The sequence below is a fragment of the Parus major genome, chromosome 4A (genome assembly GCF_001522545.3).
Source record: "Parus major isolate Abel chromosome 4A, Parus_major1.1, whole genome shotgun sequence".
In the NCBI taxonomy this organism is placed as follows: Eukaryota; Metazoa; Chordata; class Aves; order Passeriformes; family Paridae; genus Parus; species Parus major.
The window spans coordinates 6,882,999-6,893,440 of NC_031772.1; the positions used below are offsets into that span (position 1 = coordinate 6,882,999).

At 42.4% G+C, this 10,442-nt stretch overlaps 1 protein-coding gene and 1 long non-coding RNA gene across 2 annotated transcripts in view; one reads left to right on the plus strand and one right to left on the minus strand.

Moving 5' to 3' along the window:
• Positions 1-939: 939 nt before the first annotated feature.
• LOC117244346 lies at positions 940-10,013 on the minus strand. The gene is made up of 2 exons (XR_004497250.1): positions 8,718-10,013; positions 940-1,330 (listed from the first exon to the last, which is right to left on the minus strand). It is a non-coding gene; the product is annotated as an uncharacterized LOC117244346 (long non-coding RNA).
• A 290-nt stretch (positions 10,014-10,303) lies between these two features.
• Positions 10,304-10,442, plus strand: part of MOSPD1 (motile sperm domain containing 1) — a 14,330-nt gene continuing 14,191 nt past the window's right edge. Inside the window, exon 1 of the mRNA XM_015626649.3 lies at positions 10,304-10,417. The gene's annotated coding sequence lies outside the window, so the exon portion shown is untranslated. The remainder of the gene's footprint in view (positions 10,418-10,442) is intronic.

Genomic DNA, 10,442 nt, shown 5'->3' on the forward strand with positions numbered 1-10,442 from the left:
GCAATAGCAGCAAAGACTCTCTGGACTCTTAACTTCCCATTGCTTGCAGAGGCTCAGAAATCTCTTCCATGAGCCCTTTGCTTCCAGGCTCTGGGACTGACACATCCACAGCACCCCCAGCTCCCTGGAGCTGGTGATGTGGCAAACAGGGAGGGCAATAAAATGAGGTGGGGCAGTGCTGCAGCAACACCGTGGAAAACTGCTGTACTTGCTGTGAGTGTAACATGGAGACTCCTGCAGTCAGCTCAGCTCTTTGTCAAAGTACAAGATGAGAATCTTATCTTTTCCAAAGCTTTCCTTGAAACACTATACAGAGCTGTGCCTGTGTGTAAGCTTTATCCTCAGCTGCTCCCTTCCCAATAGATAGGCAAAAGAGTGTGATCTGATTTCAGAGGCCAGGGCTACACTCTGCATTCTGCCTCCAAATAGAGCTTTTCCTTAACACCTTTAAAACAAAGCCAGCTCATCTAAGAAATGGGGCTCTGCAGACAGTGGACTTTAGAGGTTTAGTGACAGTTCTTTCTTGCTGAGATTTGTTTTCTGGTCAGAGCCTAATCATGAGTTTTCCAGCAGTACAGAACATGCACATAACTCAGCAAGGCAGCTGGCAGTGGCCACATCCTTCCAAAATCCAGTGATGAGGATTAAACAAGCTTGGTAAAAATCCTTGTTTTGTGATTACTCTGCAACCAAGAAAGCAGCTGGGAATGATTCTGTCACTACCAGGTCTTCCCACACATCCTGCTTTCATCTTAATTTTTATTCATTGGAACATGCAAATTTCCTGTGACACGGGCTGAAATTGCTTCTATTGCATTTCCAAAAGACATCAGAGGATTTCAGCATCAGTCACTATGTCACACAGGCCATTAAACAAATTTTAACGGACAATAGAAGAAAAAAACCCTGAACCAAAAAACATACAGAAAAACTCAGTTCTCCCTCTGGAAACACTATTGTTTATTGCTGTCAAGGTCAATGAAACTATAGGCAAACTGTTTCAGCAAGCCCAGCAGATTTATGTGTGCTAATATTCCACATTGTTAGTGCAGAAATATTTTAAGAGCAGTTAAAATCAGAAGTAGGAAGGCATCAGATACAGCAGCTGAATAAAAACTCTTGAGTGGCATTGAGGCCAATCTGCTGCCTCTCCAAGAGTCCCTTCCTTTTTGAATCTTGGGAGAGAGGGACAAACAGGTCAATTTCTTCCAACTCAGTGAAGAAAATATGAATTTCTGGCCTCAGAGACTAGGAACTCTTTGCTGCTCCCCAGAGAAGATCCAAATTGTATCCAGTTCCTTCAGCCATCCCAGATGTCTGCCCCAGAATCCTGCAGAGAAAGCAAAGAAAGTCCCATAAAAATCAAGTATCATCATGCTGGAAGAAGCTCTCCAGATGAGCCCGGGTCTGGGATCATAACAAATGGAAACACTTCTCCCAGCCATGGTGATGGGCATGTCATACATCTCTTGTAATAATTAAATTATTTGTTTGTTCAAAAATGAAACCTTTTGTATCTTAGCAAAAACTAAAGCAGGGAGCATAACCAACCATCAAGACTGAGCAACAGAGACACTCTCCTGTTACTGGTTTAGTTGCCAATATTTTAGTTTAGTGACAGATATTAGTCCCAACTGTTAACAGTCATATAAACCAATTCACATCCAGCATGTTTCACATGGTGTCAGTGTTTTATTCTCATTCACTGAGGAAGAAATCAGTATCTAATCCAAAGGAGCCAAAGGCTCTTGTCATTGAAAATCACCTTGACTGCTGCATGCCCCCTTTTCTTCACCACCCAGCAAAATTTTGACTATTGTTAACAGATTTGGTTTGGTTTTCTGTTCTTTTAAATGGTACACTTTGTGCCTTTTTCATCTAAATCAGGTAACATTTGCAGCCTGGCCTTAGATGACTAAGGGCAATACAGGGAATAAAAGGCAGAAATGAAACAGAACTTCAATTTCCTTAGTTAAAGTTATGAGCTTTACCACTCTCCAGTGCTGCCTCCCTCACTGAAATAGTAAAGTATAAGTGCAGGCAGCTCTGGTGTTCAGATTATATGATCACAGCGTTCCCCTTTTGTTGTTGCTCGTTCATCCTTTTTATGTAACTGTTGCCTTAGCTGTGAAACCCATAAAGGTCAACTTGACTCTAAACTGTATCATTGGGAAGAGTTATCAATATTGCAGACAAAGCATACAAAGTTGCCACACATTTTCTTGATTTTTGGGAGAAAGTATGTTGGTAACTTTATTCTAAATGCAACTGCTACTGCGAAAATACCTCTGCAATTGAACTTACTGCCTAAGATTGGGCCTGGAAGAGGAGGAAGCTGTAAAGAAATGGCACAGTCTTGCTAATAACTGTGTAGAGGGCAGAAATAAGGTCAGACAGCAATTCTGCTGTCTTTACTAAATTCCATGGATCTAATTTTTGTCTCCCATTGCTATAATTTCAGTGGTATTACTTTATTGACTTTTATCCTAATGTAATCCAATGTATCCCAACTGTTCATTGTTTCTCTTAGTAAAATATTTCTTGTGGGTGTAATAAGATTTTGGTGAATTTATCAGTATAATCACAAAAATTGCAAAAAACTAGAACTAAAAATACACCAACTGCAATATGTATTTGCTCTATACTCAACTCAGTTATTAGTGTTATATTGGGAAGAGACTGCACTAGGCCTGGAGTTTTATGGGGATCTGTGCTTCACTTATGCTGGGAACACCTTTCCCAGCTAAAGCACACTTTTACTGTAATGAAATGCTTCAAGCAATCAATAATTTTCTCAAAATTTCATTTTGGAGGAAAACTTCTGAGATCATCTCTGTCTTGTTTCAATATTTTCACTCCAAAATCATTTTCCTGAGACAAGTAGCACAGTGCCTATAAACAGGGGGTACATCATGCTGCAATGCAGGGGACTCTAAATTAAAGCTCACATTTCAGTCTAACCATCACAACTTTATCTTCTGAATGCTGAAATTTTACTCAAGCTAACAAATTAAACTTCACAAAACAGGTGAAAGAGATCTCTCCCTCCAGCATTCATTATGCTGTTTCCTGCTTTCTTCCACTTTTCCCTGGAGCAAGGTGGGTGCAGCCCTGCAAGGAGAACATGGCAGGAGGGCTGTTTTGAGGCCACAGGTTTGTAACTCTGCCTGGTGTCACTTGCTGTCCCCACGCTCCTTCCTGAGCTGGCGCTGGCGTCTGGCTGGGCTGCTCGGGCACAGCTGAGGGGGAGGTGGGAAGCAGCACATGGAACTGCAGTGGGAAGGCGAAGGGGGCCACGTGGAAGGCAGCAGGAGAGCTGCTGGTGGTGGCACAGCGGGCAATGCCCACAGAAACCTCCCTGAGGCTCCCAGCACCCGCTGAGCAGAGCCTGGCTCTGAGCGTGGCAGGATGTTTTCAAAGAAAGGTTACAAACTTCAAACAGATAAAGATTTGGTTCCCACCAGGTTGTGGCCAGGTGTAATTTAGATCCCTCACAAGAAGCCATCATCCCTGAGCTGAGCCATCCCTCGGGCTGCACTCAAACCACATAGGCACTGCAGGTCTGCTGTGAAAATCCAGATTATGCAACAATTCTCCTACCAGTGCCAAAGGAAACCTGGGAACTTCATTGCTACCCTTGTCCCCACTGACATTTTCATGACTTTCAAGAGGGAGATTATATCTGAGAACTGGTTATTACATGGGGGGTGAAAAAAAGCAAAGTAATTTAAAATAAATTTTGTTATGTTTGCATTTCAGAATAAATGTAAATTTGCACCAGAATTGATGTGGAATGAGACTTTCAAATGTGTTGGTACAAGGCTGCACATGAGGTAGTCACAGATGATTGATACAATGACTGATGCTATAATTTAGCTTTTTATGCAGTTTAAATGAGCACTCAATTCTGTACCCTTTAATCACAAAGTGGCATTTCATCTCAGGAGTAGCCAGCTGTAGTTCAATAAAAGAAAGGGTGCCCAACAGGAATAGGCAAAGTAGGCTGAGGCCTCCAAAAGAACCCAGATCAAAAACATTATTTGAAAAATGAAATATTAATATGGGCAAGGTTTCCAACTAAATGTTTCCTTTGGTATTTGTTCAAGTGAATGTTATACCTCTAGTGGCAGCAGAAGTGAATTATTTAGCATAATGACGATGGAAAATTCAGGCTACAGTTAAGGAGTTTCTACATCTTGGCTATAGGTATGTACATACAAAAATGTGCATAATTTTTGGAAAAATGAAACCTTAAATCCCTCTGTCAATAATTCACACTGCTCAGAGCCTGAAAGTGGAGCAGGAGAGGATGAGCAGGCCTTTCCAAGTTAAATATGGTGATTTGTCCAAATAAAATGACAGAACTTGGGCTTCCACACAGAATTGGGATGCACCCATGGCTGATGCTGAAATGGCTATTACCTCCCCTCAAAGGAGAGCTTGTTATAAAAATGCTGATGTACAACCTGTCCCTGCAGGAATGAGGGATGGCAAAGTGCTCACTCCAGCTGTTCCGAGAGGGAGGCACACGGCAGGCCTGGCTTAGGCTGCCACAGTGCTGCGAGTCAGGCTGTGGACATGTGTCTCCTCCCAAATCCAGCTCTGTTGACAGCACAGTCCTCCCCCAGTCTGCCCAGAGGCTGGTGAGCATTGCCCAGCAATAGGTTACCACCCCTCTGATCTGGATATACTTGTTTGAACACTCCTTAACCTATTTCAGAAAAAATCAGCTGGGCCAGCAAACCCTTATTACTTAAAATGTTAGGCCATGGTTGCACAGACATTTCTGCTTCCCTGCAAGGCAAGCTCCAGCCATTTCTGCTCCCTTTCTTTGGGTCTGTTTTGGCTCTGCATTCCCCAACCCACAGGTCTATGCACTATTTTGTCTATTTCTATAAACCTAAGTTGTTGTTGTTGGGGTGTTTTAAAGTTGGTCACCCCCAGCACTTCTCATTCACTTAACTAACTGTTACAGTCTGTGCAAACACATCAGAGGAGATGGTGAGGGGTTGGAAAAAATCACCAGAAGATTCCCTACATCATATTTGCCTTCAGAATAAATATCTTCAGGAAACCATGGTCTGACATTCCCTAATCCTCTTCTGGATTTGGCATCTGGTAAACTACATGACTCTGGTTATTCTACAATCACAGAAAAAATGATCTTAACCTCTTCTTAGTGTGACCTCCCCCAGATCCACCAAACTTGGCAGCATCTCCACTGTGCAAGGGGGTTTTGGCCTGGGCCTTCACGTAAATTATTTGGGCTGTTTACAAGTGATACCTTCCCATACACAGTTTGGAACATGCCCAAGGCAGGTTGCTTCTAATGCCTTAAGGCAAAGGGGTCACTGTAATACCAGATGGAGAAATAAACCCTAACCGCTGTGCGTGCAAATCAGGCACAGGTAGGATCTGCACGTCCTCTTCAAGCCAGAGCAGGTAGATTATCTGCACTCTAAGCTTCTCAATCGTTGGTGGCAGCAAAGCCCAAATCCAGAAGCATTTTCAATTTCCAGGTCAGAGATCAACTCCAGCCCAGTTCCCTCCCAGTCTCTCTTTTCTGCAGCATGTTTGGAATGTTTCAAAAGCTGCACAAACTAAACACAAGACCATCTGCTTAGCAGCAACAGCAACTCCTTGTCTTCAACTTCCAGCCTTTGAAAATCCCTTGTCTTGGTCCTGCTGACCAAACTAAAGAATGAATTCAGCAGGAAGGACTAGTGCTCTCCAGAGTAATTCCCAGCAGATCCCCAAGAGGAAGCCTGGAGCCTGCCTTGGCGTCATGCTCAAGAAACAGAGCATGCAGTGTGGAGAGCCCTTCAGAGAGCGGCCAGGATCAGAGAGGGAAGGACATTGGTACCTGCGGTCAGCTTTTAGCAACAAATCCAAATATCAGGGCAGGCGTTTGCTGAGGCGATAGCAAAGCTGTCGGTGAGACTGCCCTGCCTCCCCTCCCTACAGCTGCACAAAGACTCAATAAGTCACACAGAGAACGCTTGAGCAGTGGAGGTGCAAAATGGAGCGTATTAACTGAAGCTTTTAATAAGATTTTGATAACAATGATTTTTATGTTAATCTCTGAAGAGTTTGCTTTTGTAGCATATAACTGATAAGCATATAATCTAGTTTTAATTTAATCTCTGCAGGTGTTTCCCGATGGTAAATGTTAAATTTTTATTGCTTCCTTAGGCAGTAATAATAGGGGAAATGTCCGTAGGGCTCCCACCATCCGTTTGTATGCAGATAGCATCATATTTTATAATAGCTGTAAATCTGACAGGATAGACTCTTACTGTTGAGATGATATTATAAATATGTGTCAACACTGAATAAATATCTTTGAAAGGAAAATAAAATAGAGATGTTATTAGAGGTCTAATGAAACAACCATAACTGCTTATTTATAAGAGATGTATGCGCACATCCTTGGAAAAAAGTAGAGCCCATGCTGGGTTTGCAGCTTTCCGATGAGCAGGACCTGGAGATTCTCAGCAGGGTCCTGCAGACAATGCAGAAATAGATCCTACACTTCATAAAGATGATGACTGTCTATAAACCTCTACATGTTTGTTCTCTCTGAGGTTTCAAAATGATTATAAATACCACAGTGTCTAAGACTCAATTATGGCTTCTTTCATACAGCTTAAGAGCACAGCATGTCAGGAGCTCCCACATGAAGAACCACAAGACTCCAAGTACAAGGAACTGAACCCTGATGCCTCTCTGAAGTGTAATGCAAACACATTTTGGGCAAAATTCACTCAGTACGAGACCTGAAAGGGATTTGATCCCTTAGATCTTATACTTAGCTTTGTTCACTGAGCATACATGAAACCTGCCCTTGTTTACATTTAGTATTTTAAAGGCAGTGACACTTTAGGATGTATTTTCCTTGAATAATTTTATCTGTTCTGCAGCAAATGTGACTCTCTGGCATGCTGTGCTCACCATGTCCATAGACACATCTCAGGGACCCAGCAACACAGGCAGAGAGCTGAGCTAAAAGATTCCTAAGATGGAACTGGCTTGGCTCCAGGCAGTGGAGAGCATGGGCAGAGAGCTTTGAGCTGTCTTTAATTCTCCTGTATAGGCATGCCCTGAAAGGGATTACACTTTAACAGAAGTCTAGATATTTCCTCAATGGTGCTGAGATATGTGGCTCCCAAGGTCCACATCATTAGGTATAAAAACAAACAGTCTAACCTCTGACACAAAAAATACACACGAGTTCGTCTGAGTCCCCAGTGACAGGGAACAGGAATACAGCTCGCTGCCACTGAAGGGGGGAAATTTGAAAACCTGCCACATAAGCAAGTCAAAAAAATCCAAAACACTTTAGCTGGTGAATTAAAGTTACAAGAACAGTTTGGACAATTTAGGTTAAACAATTCTTGCTTCTATTGTAAGTCAGAACATGTATGCTGCTTTAAGGTGGTAGTTTAAATGCACTATTGTTTCTTCTGCTAATCTTTAAAAGTGAAAAAAAAAAGATTTGTTATGGAGACTTTTTAATAAATTGGTATTAACTAGAAAGAAAACTCCAATCATTTTCTACAGAAGAAAACATGAGTGCAAATGGAAAGGTAGATATGTCACTCCCTTTCCTGAGTTACTTCAAAGCCAAATAGGATCTGCCACATTGTGCCACGGAGAAGGGAACTGTCAAGAAAAACAAAACATCACATTAAGAATATTGGTTAGTAAGAATTAAATGTATTATGAGCTATAGGTAAGATTCAGCTATATAAAGTGCTTAGCTCTCTCCTATCTGCTCACTTGTTTTCATATCAACTTTTGTAAACATACTGTTAATTTGGGTGACTTCTTCAGTCTCGGGATCCATTAAAGGAGGCCCCTCATGAAGTGTGTGCAGTCAGCCCCTGGAACTGCCCTGGCCTGCACACATGTGCCAATGTTCCAGCTCCACGGGGCGTGTGGTGAACACAGAACCCAGGTGTGTGCCACCACCTCTGTTATAAATGCTACATCATGTCCTTATGTCATGACAGATAAAGTGCAATATTTTGCTAATCAAGTCTGCAAAATTACAGGAATCAGGCATAATGCTGTGTTTCTCACAACTTAAGAAAATCCTTTCTGTGATAAATGTGTTGTGAATCTCCCATATGAAGTATTTAAACAGATGGATAATCACCACAGCAACCAAAACCACCACAGAGTCATTCAAGAGCATTTCATCTCTGCACACTCCACTGTCAGGTTTCATGCTATAAGGAGGCAGTATTTTATGTAACAGAAGACCAGCCAATGCTTTTAGGTAACTCACAGCAGTTTCCAAGATAGGTAAAAAGTCAGAGGAACAATTATAAGCTGCAGGAACAGCATTTTTTTACATGGTTCACACTTAAGGTGACCCGACAAACTTGTTGCAGATTCTTTGCTGCATCTTACTTCTCTGCTCCTCTGCATTTCTGTTTCTGTTGTCTTCTTCATCCACATTTTCTCCTCTCATCTTTTCCTTGCTCTACCAGCATCATAACAAGGAATGTAACCTCAATGTCCCTCTAATCGCAGAAATAATTAATTATTTGGGCAGAATAAAGCAGCCCAAAAAGCAAAAGAAACAATGACCTAGCTATAAAGGAGAGAACTTCCAACAGATTTGAGATACTCCCAGTTCCTGCCACACAAGGCAGCAGTCTCCATCTGAGCAGCTTTCCCGGAGCACCGGGCACTGAGCACCCCACACTCACCTTCTCCATCCATTTGCACCCCTGGAGGCAGCGAGGCACGGCAAGAGCAGCGGGAAGGAGCCAAACCAGGCTTGGTGCGTGCCCCAAACCAAACAGCTCTGTGCTGTTTCCGCGATGCTTCAACAGCCGTGGCACACACACGGACCTTTGGGAATGCCTGGCACGGGCAGAGTCTCTCCCAAGGGCACAATCGGCAGGGATTTGTGCTTTCCGAGGCACCAGCAGCGAGGACAGAACACCAGCCAGTCCTGCTCGCAGCTTTCACATTTAACTGGAGTTAACGCAGGGCTTTTAAAAATCACAAAACAGCGTGGACACCAGCTGTAGTGATCGATGGGTGGAGAGGAAGGAGAGCAGCTCGATTCCTGGTTTTCAACAGGTGGATGCAAACCTTAACAAATGTATGACAGAAAAAAGCTGGATCCTGGAAATTTACAGAGGCAGACATAACACCTGCTTTTAGAGAGTCTGAGCTTTCTTTGTAAATGAACTGGATGAACTGGAAAATACCAATTTGTCTAATTAATGTGCTTTTAAAGCAAGCCATTTGAGATTATGTTTTTATTTGATCATTCTGTTTGTTATTAATTTGAATATCTCTGAAGCATGTTTATGTATGCTGCTTCTTCTGAGACAGGTTTCCAAAATGAGGAACACCCTCCATTGGATTAATACTCAGAAAAATCATAATAATTTTTTGAATGTATTCTGAAAGGCTGAAGTCTGATAATCTTTTTAAAAACAAGAATTCCAGTTTATTTTCAAACATGTTAAAAATCTAAGCTGATTTAGATTGTCAAGAAACAAAATATTTTGCCAATTTTCACTGCATAGATTTTCAGAAATTCTGACAAAATTATAATTTCTCTATATAATAATTTACCCATATTATGTAATTTGTGGCTGAAAGACTGAACTTCTTAATGGACCATTAGATCTGCAGAAAGAAGATGAGTGCTGATACACACACACCTTGCCAAAGTTGGAAAATATACTTTTTTGAATTTATTTAATGTCTTCCATGATTTTAAATATGTTACTTCCTGTTCTGGATTGTTTCATGTTATTGTGAAACACACGTGGCTGCTGTGTTTATTTCATCACGAATGTGTCTTCATTTCACTGAGGGGTAAAGCTTGGTAATGGGTAAAAGATGTTGCAATCCTGTACTGGGTGGCTCAATATAAACCTTAATTATCCACCTGACTTGCAACAAAAATATTTTGCTGCATTAAAGATCTTGAAGTTTGGGATGATACTGGGTGGTGATTACATATGGATTTGTTTATATTACACGGAGGGGAAGTTGGGAAAAAAAAACAAGGGAAGATGATTTAGTGGATAATCCATAGTACGAGCTGAAGTCCGCAGTCTAATTGAATGAAAACACATTAAGTAAATAAGAGGAATGAAGAACAAAGGTAACAGCATGGAAGTGTTTACAGAGACAGTGTGTCCCATTTAAGCCGTGCTGCTGGTCAAGCCTGGATGTTCGGCTAACACTTCTATTCTGGTTCAGCCCGGGGTGACACTCGCCGCCCCTTGCAGCGGGGCACCAGCGATGGGCGGCACGGAGGCGAGCCCGAGCTGCTCTGGGACCCGCAGGGCAGAGCACCCGGCGGCCCCGAGCGCTGCGGGAGCCGGGAGAGGGGCAGGAACCCCTCCGGGACGGGGTCAGGCCTCGGGAACCGTGAGATGAGGTGAAGTATTATTAAAAAACACCTC